The following is a 17,211-nucleotide window of genomic DNA, read 5'->3' as shown; positions in this document are numbered from 1 at the left end:
TTCCAATGATATTTTTGATATTTTACCTTTCCAAAGAAACTTTCTCACACATTTATTTAACTCCTGAAAAAATTTCTGTGGCACTTGTATTGGTAATGTTTGAAACAAATACTGTAATCTAGGAAAAATATTCATTTTTACAACATTGACTCTACCTACTAATGTTATTGGTAATATCATCCATTTGTCAAGATCTTCTTGAATTTTTTTCAATAGTGGTAAATAATTAAATTTATATAAATTCTTTACATCATTATCAAGTCTTACATCTAAATACTTTATACCATTTACCGGCCATCTAAATTGGGTTACTAATCGACATTGACTATAGTCTCCTTTAGTAAGAGGTAAAATTTCACTTTTATCCCAATTTATTTTGTAACCTGATACCTTCCCATATTCATCCAATCTAAAAGATAATTTATGTAACGAATATTGTGGGTTTGTTAAATAGATCAAAACATCATCAGCAAAAAGATTAATTTTATATTCCTCCTGATTAACTCTAAAACCCATAATATCTGGATCAATTCTAATTAGTTCTGCTAATGGCTCTATCGCCAATACAAATAAAGCAGGTGATAGTGGACAACCTTGTCTAGTTGACCTTTTTAACTGGAATGGTGTTGAAATTTGAGAGTTTGTCACAACTTTAGCTTTAGGGTTAGAATTTAAAGTTTTAATCCAATTTATAAAAGATGTTCCTAACCCATATTTTTCTAGTACTTTAAATAAAAAATCCCATTCTAATCTATCAAATGCTTTTTCTGCATCCAAAGCTACTACTATACTCTTCTCATCCCTTTTTTGTGCCAAATGAATTATACTGAGTAGCCGGGTTACATTATCTGCCAATTGTCTATTTTTAATAAATCCTGTTTGATCCATATGTATTAATTTTGGTAAATATTTAGATAATCTATTCGATAAAATTTTTGCTATTATTTTATAATCCATATTCAATAAAGAAATAGGCCTGTATGATGCTGGTTTCATAGGATCTCTGTCTTTTTTTGGCAATACTATGACAATCGCTGTTGAAAAAGATTCTGGAAGTTTGTGTATTTTTTCTGCTTGACGTATTAGTTCCATAAAAAGAGGAAACAATAAATCTTTAAATTTTTTATAAAATTCAGGTGGAAAACCATCTTCTCCTGGAGATTTATTACTTTGGAGTGATCCTAAAGCTTCTTCAACTTCTTTTAATGTAAAAGGCATATCTAATCCCTTCTGTTCTTCCAAATTCAATTTTGGAAGAGAAACTTGTGATAAAAACCTTTCTATCTCATTAACATCATTTTGGGATTCTGATTGATATAATTCAGAATAGAAATTTTTAAAGGTTTCATTTATTTCAAGAGGTTTACAAGATATTTTATTTGCCCTTGTTCTAATTGCATTTATTGTTTTGGAAGCTTGTTCTGTTTTCAACTGCCAGGCAAGAATTTTATGTGCTCTCTCACCTAACTCATAATACCTTTGTTTAGTTCTTATAATTGCTTTTTCCGTTCTATATGTCTGAAGCGTATTAGGGGCCAGATAAAAAGTTATACGTCTAAAATTGAGAAAGAATATATGGCAGAACTAGATCAATTGGAAAAAGGGATTACAAAAATAGAAAAAGAATCTCAAAGATATATGTCAGAAGAAAAACGAAAACAACTTGTCAATAAGAAGTAGCAAAATTTAATGTTGAGGTTCAACAAGGCATTGGTCAGACTGTACTCAGAATATTATAAGCAGTTGTGGGCCCGTTATCTCAACAAAGGTATCCTGGCATTAGAAAGGCTCTAAAGAATTTCACGGGATTGATTGGTGAAAATAAAGGTTAATGCTTGAGGTGAGATTGGTGGCTCTAGGCCTGTACTCACTGGAGTTCATTAGAAATAGGGGGAATTTCATTGAGACCTATTGAATATTGAAATACCAATATAGAGTGGATGTCGAGAAGATGTTTAATCTCTCCTTCTACCAGTATAGAGTGCCCTCCTGCTTCAAATTATCCACATTGTCCCTGTACCAGAAAAGACCAAGGTAACATGCCTCAGTTGGTGTCCTGTCACACACTGCAATAACAAGCAAATGCTTTGAGAGGCTGGTCAAGGATTACATCTGCAGCTTGCTACCACCCAAACTGGACCCCCTACAATTCCCCTACCGACATAACCAATCGACCAACGACGCAATAGCCACTGTTCAACACACAGTCCTTACACATCTGGAGAAGAAGATTGCTTGTATGAGAATGCTGTTCTTGGAGTGCAGTTCAGCATTCAACATCATAATTCCATCCAGGCTCGACAAGGAGCTCAGAGACCTCGATCTTGACACTGTCTTGTGCAGCTGTATCCTGAACTTCCTGTCAGACCACCAGCAAGTGGTAAGAGTGGGCTCCCTCACCTCCACCCCTCTGACTCTCAATACAGGAGCCCCTCAGGGCTGTCTTCTGCATCCCCTCCTTTACTCCCTGTCACTCACAGCTCTCATCTACTAATTGAATTTGCCAACGACTCTTCATTGAGTGGCCTTATCTCAGACAATAACGAGGCGGCCAACAGAGAAGAAGTCATCTCTCTGACACAGTGGTGTCAAGAAAAGAACCTCTCCCTTAAGGTCGCAAAAACAAAGGAGCTGGTTGTGGATTACAGGAGGAATGGAGACGGGCTAGGCACTATTGACATCAGTGGATCTGGAGTTGAGAGGATAACTAGCTTTATGTTCCTCAGCATCCACATCATCATGGACCTCATGTGGTGGGTACACACCAGCTGTGTGGTGAAAAAGGCACAACAGCACCTGTTTCACCTCGGACAGTTTACAAAGTTTGGCTTGAGCCCCAAAACCCTAAAAACTTTCTACATGGGCACAATTGAGAGCATCCTGACTGGCATGGGAACTGTACCTCCCTTAAATGCAGGACTTTGCAGAGAGTGGTACAGACAGCCCAGCGCATCTGTAGTTGTGAACTTCCCATGATTCAGGACCTTTACAAAGACAGGTGTGTACAAAGGGCCCGTAGGATCATTGGGGACCCAAGTCACCCCAACCACAACCTATTCCAGCTGCTGTCATCCGGGAAGTGGTACTGCAACATTAAATCCGGGACCAACAGGTTCCGGGACTGCTTCTTCCACCGGGCCATCAGACTAATTAATTCAGACTGATTTAAGTGTAATCTATATTACATTGACTGTTTGCTTTATTATAAATTATTATCAATTCCTATAATTGCACATTGCACATTTAGATGGAGAAGTCACGTAAAGATTTTTACTCTTCATCTATGCAAAGGATGTAAGAAATAAAGTCAATTCAATTCAATTTATTCCTATAGTGGAGGCATCTATGACCAGAGTGCACAGTCTCAGAGAAGAGCTATATCCATCTAGAACAGAAATGAAGAGGAATTACTTCAGGTTGTGGGTAGTGAAACTGGAATTCATTACCACAGACAGCAGTGGAGGACAAGCCATTCAGTATAAAATAAAGGTTGATAGATTTTTGATTCGTCAGTGCATCAATGGGGTGTGTGGAAAAGGCCAGAGAATGGTGTGAAGAGGGATTAAAAAAAAACCTCAGCCATTCTGGAATGGTGAAGCAGACTGGATTTGGTTGCATGGCCTAATTCTGCCCCTACCCCTTGTGGTCCGATCACAGCCATAACAGAAACGTGGCTGAGGGAAGGGCAGAATGGGCAGCTCAATGTTCCAGGATACAAAGATGCAGGTAAGAGCGGAGAAGGAGTTAACAACTTGAATGCAGAGGACATAATAATGATCTGTAGGGAGAGCATCATTCTTACCTGAGTTGTCTGTTGAGGCCCTATCAATACCACTTAGATATAAGGATTTGGTATTATAGAAACCCTAACAGTCAGCAGGAATTGGAGTCACAGATATGTAGAGAGACTGCAGTTGTAAACATAATAAGGTAGTATTAGAACGAGATTTTAACTTCCTCATATTGACTGGATCTTTCATAGTGTAAAAGGCATGGAGCTGAATTTGTGAAATGTGTTTAAGAAAGTTTCCTTCATCAAGACAGAGATGAACACTGCTTGAGAGGGCGCAACACTGGGACTGCTTCTGAGAAATGATGGAGGTCAGTGGCAGAATTGTCTGTCGGTGAGCAGTCTGGCTCCAATAACCAGAATTCTCATAGATTTTCAATGGTTGTTGTGAACAATGCAATCCGTTAAAAAGTTAAGATCCCAAACAGGACGAGAACATAGTTAGGAGCTAATAAGCGCGATCTTGCAGTGGTTGACAAGAAAGATGCATCTGGCAAGTAGGAAACCTATAAAAGTGTGATGTCAGGAGTTCAGGGCCTTCTTGTTCCTTTTAGGGTAAAGAACAAGGCTCACTGGTTGATGAGAAATACCGAGGCCATGGTTGAAAAAGTGGAAATAGCCTGCTTACATTTACTCTTGAGCCCAATGAAATTAGCTTCAGTCACCTTCACTTGCCCCATCATTGAAATATTTGCACAACCAACGAATTTACTTTCAAGGCCAGCTCATCGCATATTCTCAATATTTATTGATTATTTAATTATTGTTTCTTTTTTTTTGCATTTGCACTGTTTGTTGTCCTCCGTACTCTGATTGAATGTCCTAGGTGGATGGAATTTCATTGATTCTGTTATAGTAATTATTTACAGATTTGTTGAATAGGCAAGAAAATTAATCGGAGTTATATATAGGCACATATATGTACATTGAACTCTTGTCTAATACTTTCAACTCCTCCGTCCTTTTTAAAAGTTCCTTCACACTACCGTTCCTTATCTTCCTCACCAGGACAAATTTATCCCTAACATCTTGCAAACTGCAAGGTAACCTTCAGAAATCCTGCAGGAGGACTCCCAAGTCTCTTTGCACCACGGTTTTTGAATTTTTAACCTGCTTAGAAAAAGGCCCACGTCATTACTGCTTATATACATGACTATACAGTCCCCTGCATGACATTCTATCTGCCACTTCTTTGTCCATTCTCACAATCTGTCTGTCCTTCTGCAGATTCCCTGCTTCCTCAACACTACCTAACCCCCACCTATCTTCGAATTGTCTGTAAACCGGAATGAAAAGCCATTAATTCTGTATGCGACATGAAAGGAAGTGACCCAGCAGTCCCGAGCACCCGTCACACCTGAGCGCATCCACCTCACCTGTCAAGCCGCTTGCATCGAGGTAAATGCAGTTCAAACTCATTGTCTTTCCTCTCTTTTGTCTGTACTCCTGTCTATCCCGTTTACCGAAGTAGCTCTCATTGGCGACAGTATTATCTCCTGCTCAGGGTCACAGTGACTGCAACTCACATTTACACTATTCTGCGCATCACTCACAAATCTACAGGATACTGGTTCCCCTCCAGTTCAGGAGCATATAACCATATAACCATATAACTATTACAGCACGGAAACAGGCCATCTCGGCCCTTCTAGTCCGTGCCAAACCCCTACTCTCACCTAGACCCACCGACCTGCACTCGGTCTATAACCCTCCATTCCCTTCCTGTCCATATATCTATCCAACTTAACCTTAAACAACAACATCGAACCTGCCTCAACTACTTCTGCTGGAAGCTCGTTCCACACAGCTACCACTCTCTGAGTAAAGAAGTTCCCCCTCATGTTACCCCTAAACTTCTGTCCTCTAATTCTCAACTCAGAATCCATCTCTTCTGTACATGTCGCTCTACCACAGATGAAATAGCAATGATCCAAGAACTTCAATCTTGCTCCATGCCTCAGCCTCTCAGTGACATATTCATCTGAATCATCATTCTATTTTTATCCTCACCAATATGTGGCACAGCGTGTAATCTCGAGATTACTGCTCTGAAAGTTGAGCTTTTTAAGTTCTGTCCTAATTCCCCCTGTTCACTTTGTAGAAGTTCAACCCTCTTTTTACCATGTTTGTTTTTGGCATTGGATAAAGTTGCCCCATGCAAGGCTCCTTTAGACTGTATGGAGGCATGGAATACAAGGAGACTTTGCTTTGTGGATCTAGAATTGGCTTGCCCACAGAAACAAAGGGTGGTTGTAAATGCTTCATATTCTCCATGGTGGTCGGTGACCCATGATTTTCCACAGGAATCGATTCTGGGACCTATCCTCTTTGGAATTTTTATAAATGACCCAGATGAATTAGTAGAATGGTGGTAAGCTTACTGATGATACCAAGGTTGAGGTTACTGTGCTTTGTCTGGAGGGCTCTCAGTGATTAAACCGGACATTTATAGGATGCAGAACTGGGCTGAGAAGTGGTAGATGGATTTTAACCAAGAGAAATGTGAAGTGGTTAATTTGGTATGTCCAATTTGAGGACAGAATATAATTTAAATGGTAAGACTCTAGGCAGTGTAGAAGATCTGAGAGATCTTGGAGTCCGTTTCGATAGGACACTGAAAACTGCAGATTGACAGTGTTGTTAAGAAGGCGTATGTCCTGCTGGCATCATCAACCATGGGATTGAGTCCAAGAGTTATGAGATCATGTTACAGCTATATAAGACCTTGGTCCGACCCCACTTGGGTGTGTTATGATCAGTGTGGAGAGCTGTCAGAGGTTACAATGGGACATTGATAGGATGCAAATCTGGGCTGAGAAGCGGCAGATGGAGTTCAACCCAGATAAGTGTGAGGTGCTTCATTTTGGTCGGTCAAATACGATGGCTGAATATGGTATTAATGGTAAGACTCTTGGCAGTGTGGAGGAACAGAGGGTTAGGGTTGCGAGACAGTGTGGTCTGAGTCCATAGGGCACTCAAAGCTGCTACTCAGGTTGACTCTGTGGTTAAGAAGGCATATGGTGCATTGGCCTTCATCAATCCTGGGATTGAGTTGAAGAGTTGAGAGGTAATGGTGCAACTATATAGGACCTGGTCAGACCCTACATGGAGTACTGTGCTCAGTTCTGGTCACCTAACTATAGGAAGGGCGTGGAAACCATAGGAAGGGCGCAGAGGAGACTTACAAGGATGTTGCCTGAATTGGGGAGCATGCCGTATGAGAATAAGTTGAGTGAATTCCGCCCTTTCTTCTTGGAGCGATGGAGGATGAGAGGTTACTTGATAGAAGTGTACAAGATAATGAGAGGCATTGATTGTATGGATAGTCAGGGGCTTTTTCCCAGGGCTGAAATGGTTAACACGAGAGAGTTTTAAAGTGCTTGGAAGTAGGTACAAAGGAGATGTCGGGGGTATGTTTTTTTTACGCTGAGAGTGGTGAATGAGTGGAGTGGTACAGGCGGAAATGATATGGTCTTTTAATAGACTCTGGATGGCTACATGGAGGTTAGGAGAATACAGGGCTATGGTTAAAGCCTAGGTAGTTGAAAGGTAGGGACATGTTCAGCACAGCTTTGTGGGCCGAAGGGCCTGTATTGTGCTGTATGTTTTCTATGTTTCTACCTACATTAATTTACTGGATGACCTCAACCTTGTGACATTCTGCCTAATGAGCAATGCAGCTCCCCAACCTCATTCACCTCCCTCTGGACTGTCTGAATCATCTGAATCCTGGAACATTTAGCTATCACCCCTGCCTTTCTCTCAGCCAGATCTTTGTAGTGGCTAATTTACTGTGTCACAGAGTAATATTCGCTACAATTACATCTGCCTTAACTGTACTATACCTTGCACTGAAATAAACACACTTCAGCCCCTTGGAGCCACTGTGCTCATTAACAATGCCCCATCTTGACTTCTTGATGGGGTTTCTCGACCTCGTCTCTACTTTTTGCTCAATGCTACTAACTGACCTGTACCTCTGGTTCCCACCCATCCCCTTCCTCCACACACATGCCAAATGAGAAAACTCTGCAATGCTGCAACAAAACTCCCTGGCAGAATATTAGCTCCCCTCAGTACAGGTGTAACCCATCCTCCTTACACCAGTCCCACCTATCCTGGAAAATAATGCAGTGATCTGTGTACCTGATGCCATCCCTCTCGCACCAGATTGTTAGCCATACATTTCACCTTACACCTTACAATCTCTTAGCTCAAAAGCATGTGGCCCCTGAATTAATCCTGAGATCACCACCCCAGAGTCCTACTTCTTAAATTTCTACCCAACTACCCAGATGGTATTTGCAGGACCTTCCCTCTGTTGTAAGTTCTAATAAGGAACACAACCTCTGGCTGCTCCCCCTGCCCTGGCATGATGTAGGTAACACTCATTTCAACAGATACTCTCGACTGTGTCCCCCACTCCCTCCCCGCTAAAGTATTTTGCTGCATGTGATTCCAATCCTGTACATTCATGTATTTATCTGATTGCCTCTTTGTAATGAAAATTGTTTTAACAGTCAGTCAGTGTTCTTTTTTATTTCAGCTCAGGGTATTTACATATGCGTTTGAAAACAAAGGAATTTTGAGAACATCTTTTGGTATCCTGCTTTATACAGGTATTCCTGTCATTTTGAGGACATCTTTCTCTGTGCAACAGATTGACGGTGGATATGCAATGACAAGCATTTAAAGGTTGCATGGATGAACTACAACAATTGTTCATCCCAGTTTGGCAAAAGAATAAATCAAGGTAGGTAGTGCACCCGTGGCTGACAAGAGAAATTAGGGATAGTATCAATTCCAAAGAAGAAGCATACAAATTAGCCAGAGAAAGTGGCTCACCTGAGAACTGGGAGAAATTCAGAGTTCAGCAGAGGAGGACAAAGGGCTTAATTAGGAAGGGGAAAAAAGATTATGAGAGAAAACTGGCAGGGAACATAAAAATGGACTGTAAAAGCTTTTATAGATATGTAAAAAGGAAAAAAACTGGTAAAGACAAATGTAGGTCCCCTGCAGACAGAAACAGGTGAATTGATTATGGGGAGCAAGGACATGGCAGACCAATTGAATAATTACTTTGGTTCTGTCGTCACTAAAGAGGACAAAAATAATCTTCCAGAAATAGTAGGGGACAGAGGGTCCAGTGAGATGGAGGAACTGAGCGAAATACATGTTAGTAGGGAAGTGGTGTTAGGTAAATTGAAGGGATTGAAGGCAGATAAATCCCCAGGGCCAGATGGTCTGCATCCTAGAGTGCTTAAGGAAGTAGCCCAAGAAATAGTGGATGCATCAGTGATAATTTTTCAAAACTCATTAGATTCTGGACTAGTTCCTGAGGATTGGAGGGTGGCTAATGTAACTCCACTTTTTAAAAAAAGAGGGAGAGAGAAACCAGGGAATTATAGACCGGTTAGCCTAACGTTGGTGGTGGGGAAACTGCTGGAGTCAGCTATCAAGGATGTGATAACAGCACATTTGGAAAGCGGTGAAATGATCGGACAAAGTCAGCATGGATTTGTGAAAGGAAAATCATGTCTGACGAATCTCATAGAATTTTTTTGAGGATGTAATTAGTAGAGTGGATAGGGGAGAACCAGTGGATGTGGTATATTTGGATTTTCAAAAGGCTTTTGACAAGGTCCCACACAGGAGATTAGTGTGCAAACTTAAAGCACACGGTATTGCGGGTAAGGTATTGGTGTGGGTGGAGAATTGGTTAGTAGACAGGAAGCAAAGAGTGGGAATAAACGGGACCTTTTCAGAATGGCAGGCGGTGACTAGTGGGGTACTGCAAGGCTCAGTGCTGGGACCCCAGTTGTTTACAATATATATTAATGACTTGGATGAGGGAATTAAATGCAGTATCTCCAAGTTTGCAGATGACACGAAGCTGGGTGGCAGTGTTAGCTGTGAGGAGGATGCTAAGAGGATGCAGGGTGACTTGGATAGGTTGGGTGAGTGGGCAAATTCATGGCAGATGAAATTTAATGTGGATAAATGTGAAGTTGTCCACTTTGGTGGCAAAAATGGGAAAACAGATTATTATCTGAATGGTGGCCGATTAGGAAAAGGGGAGGTGCAACGAGACCTGGGTGTCATTATACACCAGTCATTGAAAGTGGGCATGCAGGTACAGCAGGCGGTGAAAAAGGCGAATGGTATGCTGGCATTTATAGCGAGAGGATTCGAGTACAGGAGCAGGGAGGTACTACTGCAGTTGTACAAGGCCTTGGTGAGACCACACCTGGAGTATTGTGTGCAGTTTTGGTCCCCTAATCTGAGGAAAGACATCCTTGCCATAGAGGGAGTACAAAGAAGGTTCACCAGATTGATTCCTGGGATGGCAGGACTTTCATATGAAGAAAGACTGGATGAACTGGGCTTGTACTCGTTGGAATTTAGAAGATTGAGGGGGGATCTGATTGAAACGTATAAGATCCTAAAGGGATTGGACAGGCTAGATGCAGGAAGATTGTTCCCAATGTTGGGGAAGTCCAGAACGAGGGGCCACAGTTTGAGGATAGAGGGGAAGCCTTTTAGGACCGAGATTAGGAAAAACTTCTTCACACAGAGAGTGGTGAGTCTGTGGAATTCTCTGCCACAGGAAACAGTTGAGGCCAGTTCATTGGCTATATTTAAGAGGGAATTAGATATGGCCCTTGTGGCTACGGGGGTCAGGGGGTATGCAGGGAAGGCTGGGGCGGGGTTCCGAGTTGGATGATCAGCCATGATCATAATAAATGGCGGTGCAGGCTTGAAGGGCCAAATGGCCTGCACCGATTTTCCATGTTTCTATGTTTCTATATCTATCCTGTACCTTGTGAAATAATCCCAGAAACTTCAGCCATGTCTTCACTGCTCTAATCACTGCCAATATCCTTCTCCAGCGTCCTCTGGGCAAGGTCCTCTCTTTGCCTCTGTAAATCTCTTTATTGCATATTTGTGAGTTATGCTTCACCCTCTCAAATTGCCACACAAATTCAATCATATTATGGTCACAGCCTAGTAAGGGTTCGGTTACTTTAAGTTCCCTTATGATATCAGGGCTGTTACGTATCATCCAATCTAAAGATAGATTTTCCCTGAGATTTTCAATCACAAACTGCTCTAAAAAGCCATCTCGTAGGTATTGAACAAATTCCCTTTCTTGTAATTCAACACCAACCTGATTTTCCCAGTCCCCTTCCATACTGAAGTTACCCATTAAAATTGTGGCATTACCCTTCTTTTCAGAATCAGAATCAGGTTTATTATCACCCGCATGTGACATGAAATTTGTTAACTTAGCAGCAGCAGTTCAATGCAATACATAAGAAAGAAGAAGAAAAAAACTGAATAATTAAGTAAATCCATTACAGTATACCAATATTGAATAGATTAAAATCATGCAAAAAACAGAAATAATATATATTAAAAAAGTGAGGTGATGTCCAAGTGTTCAATCTCCATTTAGGAATCAGATTGCAGACGGGAGGAAGCTATTCCTGAATCACTGAATGTGTGCCTTTCGGCTTCTGTACCTCCTACCTGATGGTAACAGTGAGAAAATGGCACGCACTGCATGCTGAGTTCCTTCATAATGGACGATGCCTTTCTGAGACGCCGATCCTTGGAATATCCTGGGTAGTTTATGGCTAGTACCCAAGATGGATCCATCTAAATTTACAACCCTCTGTGACTGGTTCGGAAGTTGATGAAAAAAAAATCTTGAGAGGCAAGATTTATGAACATTTGGAGAGGCATAATATGATTAGGAATAGTCAGCATGGCTTTGTCAAAAGCAGGTTGTGCCTTACGAGACTGATTGAATTTGTTGAGGATGTGATGAAACACATCGATGAGGGGAGAGCAGTAGCTGTAGTGTATATGGATTTCAGCAAGGTATTGGACAAGTTACCCCATATAAGGCTTATTGAGAAGGTAAGTAGGATCCAAGGGGACATTGCTTGTGGAAAGCATAGACAGGGTGCAGAGGATATTTACAAGGATGTTTCCTGGATTTGGGATTACTCCTTATGAAAGCAGGTGAATCGACTTGGCCTTTTCTCCTTGGAGCGAAGGAGGATGAGAGGTGACCTGCTAGAGGTGAATAAGATGTTGAGAGGCATTGATTGTGCGGATAGTCAGAGGTTTTTTCCCAGGGCCAAAGTGGCTGACCTGAGATGGAACAGTTTTAAAGTGCTTGGAAGTAGGTACAGAAGAGACGTTGGGGTAAGTGTTTTTGCACAGAGAGTGGTGAGAGTGTGGAAAGGGCTACCAGCAATGGTGGTGGAGGCAGTTACAATGGGGTATTTTAAGAGACTCCTGAATAGGTACATGGAGCTTAGATAATTTCTATAGTAAGGACATGTGAGGCACAGCTTTGTAGGCTGAAGGGTCTGTATTGTGCTGTAGGCTTTTTAACTTCTTTCTATCAGGTGCAGTAGTGCACCCATTCCCCCCGCCCCCACCACTTGCAAGACGGTGACGTAGCCTGTCAGAATGTTCTCCACGGTACATCTATAGAAGTATTTGAGTGTATTTGTTGACATACCAAATCTCTTCAAATTTTTAATAAAGCATAGCTGCTGTCTTGCCTGCTTTATAACTGCATCAACATGTTGGGACGAGGTTAGATCCTCAGAGATCTTGACATCCATGAACTTGAAACTGCTCACGCTCTTAACTTCTGATACCTCTGTGAGGATTGGTATGTGGTCCTTCATCTCTTTCTGAAGTAGCATCCACAATCAGCTCTTTTATCCTACTGACATTGAGTGCCGCGTTGTGCAGTGAAGCTACTTCACTAGTTGGCATTCCTTATACCTGTATGCCCTCTCGTTACCACCTGAGATTCTATCAAACATGGTTGTATCATCAACAAATTTATAGATGGTATTTGAGCTATGCCAAGCCACACAGTCATGGGTATAGAGAGAGTAGAGCAGTGGACATAGCACACACTCTTGAGGTTCACTAGTGTCGATTGTCGAGCATGAGGAGATGTTATCACCAATCCGCACAGATTGTGGTCTTCCGGTTAGGGAAACGAGGATCCAATTGCAGAGGGAGGTACAGGGGCCAGTGTTCTGCAACTTCTCAATCAGGATTATGGGAATGATGGTATTAACTGCTGAGCAATAGTCGATGAACAGCATCCTGACATCGGTGTTTGTGTTCTCCAGGTGGGCTAAAGCCGTGTGAAGAACCATTGAGATTGTATCTGCCGTTGAACTATTGTGGCGATAGTCAAATTGCAAAGTGTCCAGGTCATTGCTGAGGCAGAACTTCAGTCTAGTTATGACCAATTTCTCGAAGTATTTCATCACTGTATATGTTCGTGCTACCAGGCGGAAGTCATTAAGGCAGATCACATTATTCTTCTTAGGCACTGGCATAGTTGTTGCCTGTTAGAAACAACTGGGAACTTCTGCCCGTAGCAATGGGAGGTTGAAAATGTCCTTGAATACTGCCACCAGGTGGTTGGCACAGGTTTTCAGAACATTTCCAGGCTCTCCATCGGGACCCTCCACCTTCAGCGGGCTCACCCTCTTTAAAAACAGCTTAACATCGGACTCAGAGACAGAGATCACTGGGTCATCAGGTGCAGCAGGCAATTCCACAGCTGTAGTTATATTCTCCATTTCAAAGCAGGCGAGTTCATCTGGTAGTGAAGCTATTAGCTTTCACTTTGTATGAAGTAGTGTCTGGCAAACACTGCCAGAGTTACCATACATCCAATGTCACCTCCAAACTCATTCAAAATTGTTTCTTCACCCTTGATATACCCCGCCGCAAACCGTACCTGGTTTTCTGGTACAGGCCTCGATCGCCAGAGTTGTATGCCATAGATCTAGCCTTCAGCAGACGACGTACCTCCTGGTTCATCTATGGCTTTTCGTTTGGGAATATAAGAACATGACTTTACAATCTAAACCCCACATTTTGGCTACTATAAGGAGACCTATTTTCGATGACCAGTTTTTACCCTTGCAATTTCTTAAATCCGCCCACAAAGATTCAACATTCTCTGACCCTATGTCACCTCTATCTAAAGATGTAATTCCATCTTTTACTAGAGGAGCCACATCACCGCCTGTGCCACCCTTCCTATATTTTGATACAAAGTATATCATTTGATGTTACACTCTCAACTATGGCCTTCTTTCAGCTATGACTCAGTGATGCCCACAACACCAAACTGACCAGTCTCTAATTGTGCCATGAGTTCATTCACATTATACCAAGTGCTACGCACATTTAAATACATCACCTTCAGTCCTGAATTGTTTGTCCTTTTAAATGTTGTTCCTGTAGTACAATTTAACTCTTTGCTCTGTTTGGATTTGTACCCAATCATTACTTGTTCTTCTTTACATTCATGTTATACTCATCATCTACTTGTAAACCTGTTGGGTTACGCTCAGCTCTGTCATAATGGTTCCCAGTATATGGAACAAATCATAGAACAGTACAGCACAGGAACAGACTGTTTGGCCCATAATATCATGTCAAACCATCTGAAAAGTAAATCAGTAAACCCCCAAAAACTAATCCTTCTGACCAAGACAAAGTCCATCTCACCCCATCCTCCTCATATTAATGTACCTATTTCAACATCCCTTAAAAGCCCCTGATGTATTTAACTCCACCAGCATAATTGGCATCCGGCACTCTCTGAGTTAAAAAAAAAAAGCATCTCCCTCACATCTCATCACCTCTCATCTTCAATGTATTAGACACTTTACCCTACGATAAAGACACTCCATGTCTAGTTGATCCGTCTCTGACATATAGTTATAAATCTCTATCTGATCTCCCCTCAGCCTCTGCTACTCCAAAGAAAACTACCAAGTTCGTCAGACCACTTATGTTAGCACATGCCCTGTAAACCAGACAGCATCCTAGTAAACTTCTGCTCCTTCTCCAATGCTCAATTCTCAAAATGGGTGAACTAGAACTATATTCGATAGTTCAAATGTGGCCTCAGTGGAGTCCTTTTACAGCTGAAACATCACTTCTTGAATTGAGCTCAGTAACTCAGCTAATAAAAGCAAGCATTTGCTTAGCATTCTTAACAACAGATTGACCCATGTAGTCACTTTCCAGGAGCTGTGAACTTGGACGTCAATCCTCTCTGCTCAGCAACACTGTTAAGGGTCTTCTCCTTAGCATTTAACTACTTGCTCTTGGTTTACCAAATTGCAACCCCTCACATTTATCCGTGTTCAGCTTGATCCGCTATTTCTCTGTCCTTAGCTGTGAATAATCTATATTACGCTGTATTCATTGCTAGTCTTCTTCATTATACACAACTGCACCACTATTGGTATAATTCACAAACTAACTAAAGCACCCATCTACATTTTGATTTCGGTCATTTTCATTTCATGGTAAAAATCTTTTTGATTAATTATTATTAAAAATCAACAACAAATACATTAAAGTAATCAAGTGAACATGTCAATACGTACAATAAGAATTAAGTTAACAAATAAGTGATTAACAAAGCTAAACAATATATCAATAATAAGAAGAAAAAAAATGTTAAAACTATTTTTTGGGAAAAGGAAAGGAGGAAAACAGAACCTCTACTAACTAAAACAAAAAAAAACTACTAAAAACAAACACACAAACATTGGGAGCAGAACCCCAGAGCTATACGCCATACAAGCTTCCATAAAAGAAAAACATCAATCCGCCAACCAGATCCATTTAAACAAGAATCTGAAGGGTCCATCAAAAGAACCCCACCTTTTCTCAAAGACAAATCGAGGATCAAAAGTCAGTTTCCAGGAGCTGTGACTTCTGATTTTCTCCAAACTAAGACATAACATCACCTGAGAGAACCATTGTATCAAAGTGGGGGCAGAGGCATCTTTCCATTTCAATAAAACAGCCCTTCTGGCCAATAATCTGACAAATGCAATTACATAGAAATACCATAAATATATTGAGGGACAATATCGAACAAAACTGTCAATTTATTAGGTTGTACGTTAATTTTTGAAGCTTTAGAAATTGTAGAGAAAATACATTTCCAAAACTGTTTCAATACAGAACACGACCAAAACATATGTGTCAATGTAGCGGTCTCAGGTTTACATCTATCCCACTGACTTTCAACATTAGGAAATATTTTAGACAGTCTCTCCTTTGTCAAATAGTAACAATGTACAATTTTAAATAGAATTAGAGAGTGACTGGCATAAATCGAAGAAGATTTAACAAACTTCATAATTCGCAACCAATCCTCTGTTATCAAGTCATGTTAAGCTGTCTTTCCCAATCTTGCTTAATCTTAAGTAAAGGATACTTGTACTGTTGTAATAGTAAATTATAAGTTTTCCCAATAAAACCTTTCACTAAAGGTTTCATTTTTAAAATAATGTCTAACCGGTCAGAATCTTGAAAATATGGAAAATTACTTAAAGATTTTTGTATGAAATGTCTGACCTGAAGATATTGCAAGAAATGTGAGTACGAGAGAGAATATTTAGTTGCTAACTACTCAAAAGACATCAATTGGCTTTCTTGGAACAGATCCATGAAGGAATAGACCCCTTTATTCCTCCAAAGAGAAAAGGTAGGATCACTAAGTGAAGGTTTAAATAAATAGTTTTGATAAATTAAACTAAGAAGGTTAAATTTTTTAAGATTATAAAAATTACGAAACTGGTACCAAATTCGTAATGACTGCTTAATCACAGGATATAAATTTAGAATAGAAATTTTTGCTAATTTTAAAGGTAAAGAAGCTCCTAATGACGACGTTAAGTAAAATTGTTCACAGCTTTCAATTCCAAATCAACCCAAGGTGGTCCTTCATTTTTATCAGTCCAATATAACCAAGAGCACACATAACATATTGTTGTTCGTCCATCGTTGACGTCGAAGAGGACCTTGACACCATAATGACGGTGTCGAGACTAGCGCATGATTTGGATTTAAGCGAGAGAGAGTTGCGCAGCGTCAGCCTCACTCTCTCTTCCCAATTCCCATCTGGATCCAGTGGCAAGACAGAGTCTCGACGGCTGGAGATGGGTCAAGGCGCAGTGTGACCAGGACGTCTTCTGTGTCTTGTCCTGCTCTACACGTTCCACGACGCTTGCAGAGACCGCCTTCTTGACCGTTGGACCTTCCATTGGTCTCTTCCACTCAATCCGCCGGAGTCTGTCTTCACATGCTGGGATAGACAACTCCCTATCTCACCGAGGGTTTGAGACCCGTCGGCTACCCTCACCTGGTTTAGCCGGCTTGTTGAAGCCGTTGCCCGGGGTGTGGCCGCTGTCGCATGCAAACAGCTATGGGGAGCCATAGGTGAGAGCTGAGTGCCAGGTGGGGACCAAAGGTGGACTAACCGCCCTGAAAAGGACGCGACATGTTCCCCTACCAGAGGGGCTACCCCTCCCTGACACTCCATATACCCCACACATAAT

General features: G+C 41.2%; 1 protein-coding gene across 1 annotated transcript in view; it reads right to left on the bottom strand.

Moving 5' to 3' along the window:
- LOC140188910 (uncharacterized) overlaps positions 1-17,211 on the bottom strand; it is an 838,801-nt gene that overhangs the window by 61,794 nt on the left and 759,796 nt on the right. The window lies entirely within an intron of this gene.

This window comes from Mobula birostris, chromosome 28 (genome assembly GCF_030028105.1).
Source record: "Mobula birostris isolate sMobBir1 chromosome 28, sMobBir1.hap1, whole genome shotgun sequence".
In the NCBI taxonomy this organism is placed as follows: domain Eukaryota; kingdom Metazoa; phylum Chordata; class Chondrichthyes; order Myliobatiformes; family Myliobatidae; genus Mobula; species Mobula birostris.
The sequence above is the reverse complement of the archived record's forward strand: the minus strand, read 5'-3'. Positions and strand labels throughout refer to the sequence as shown.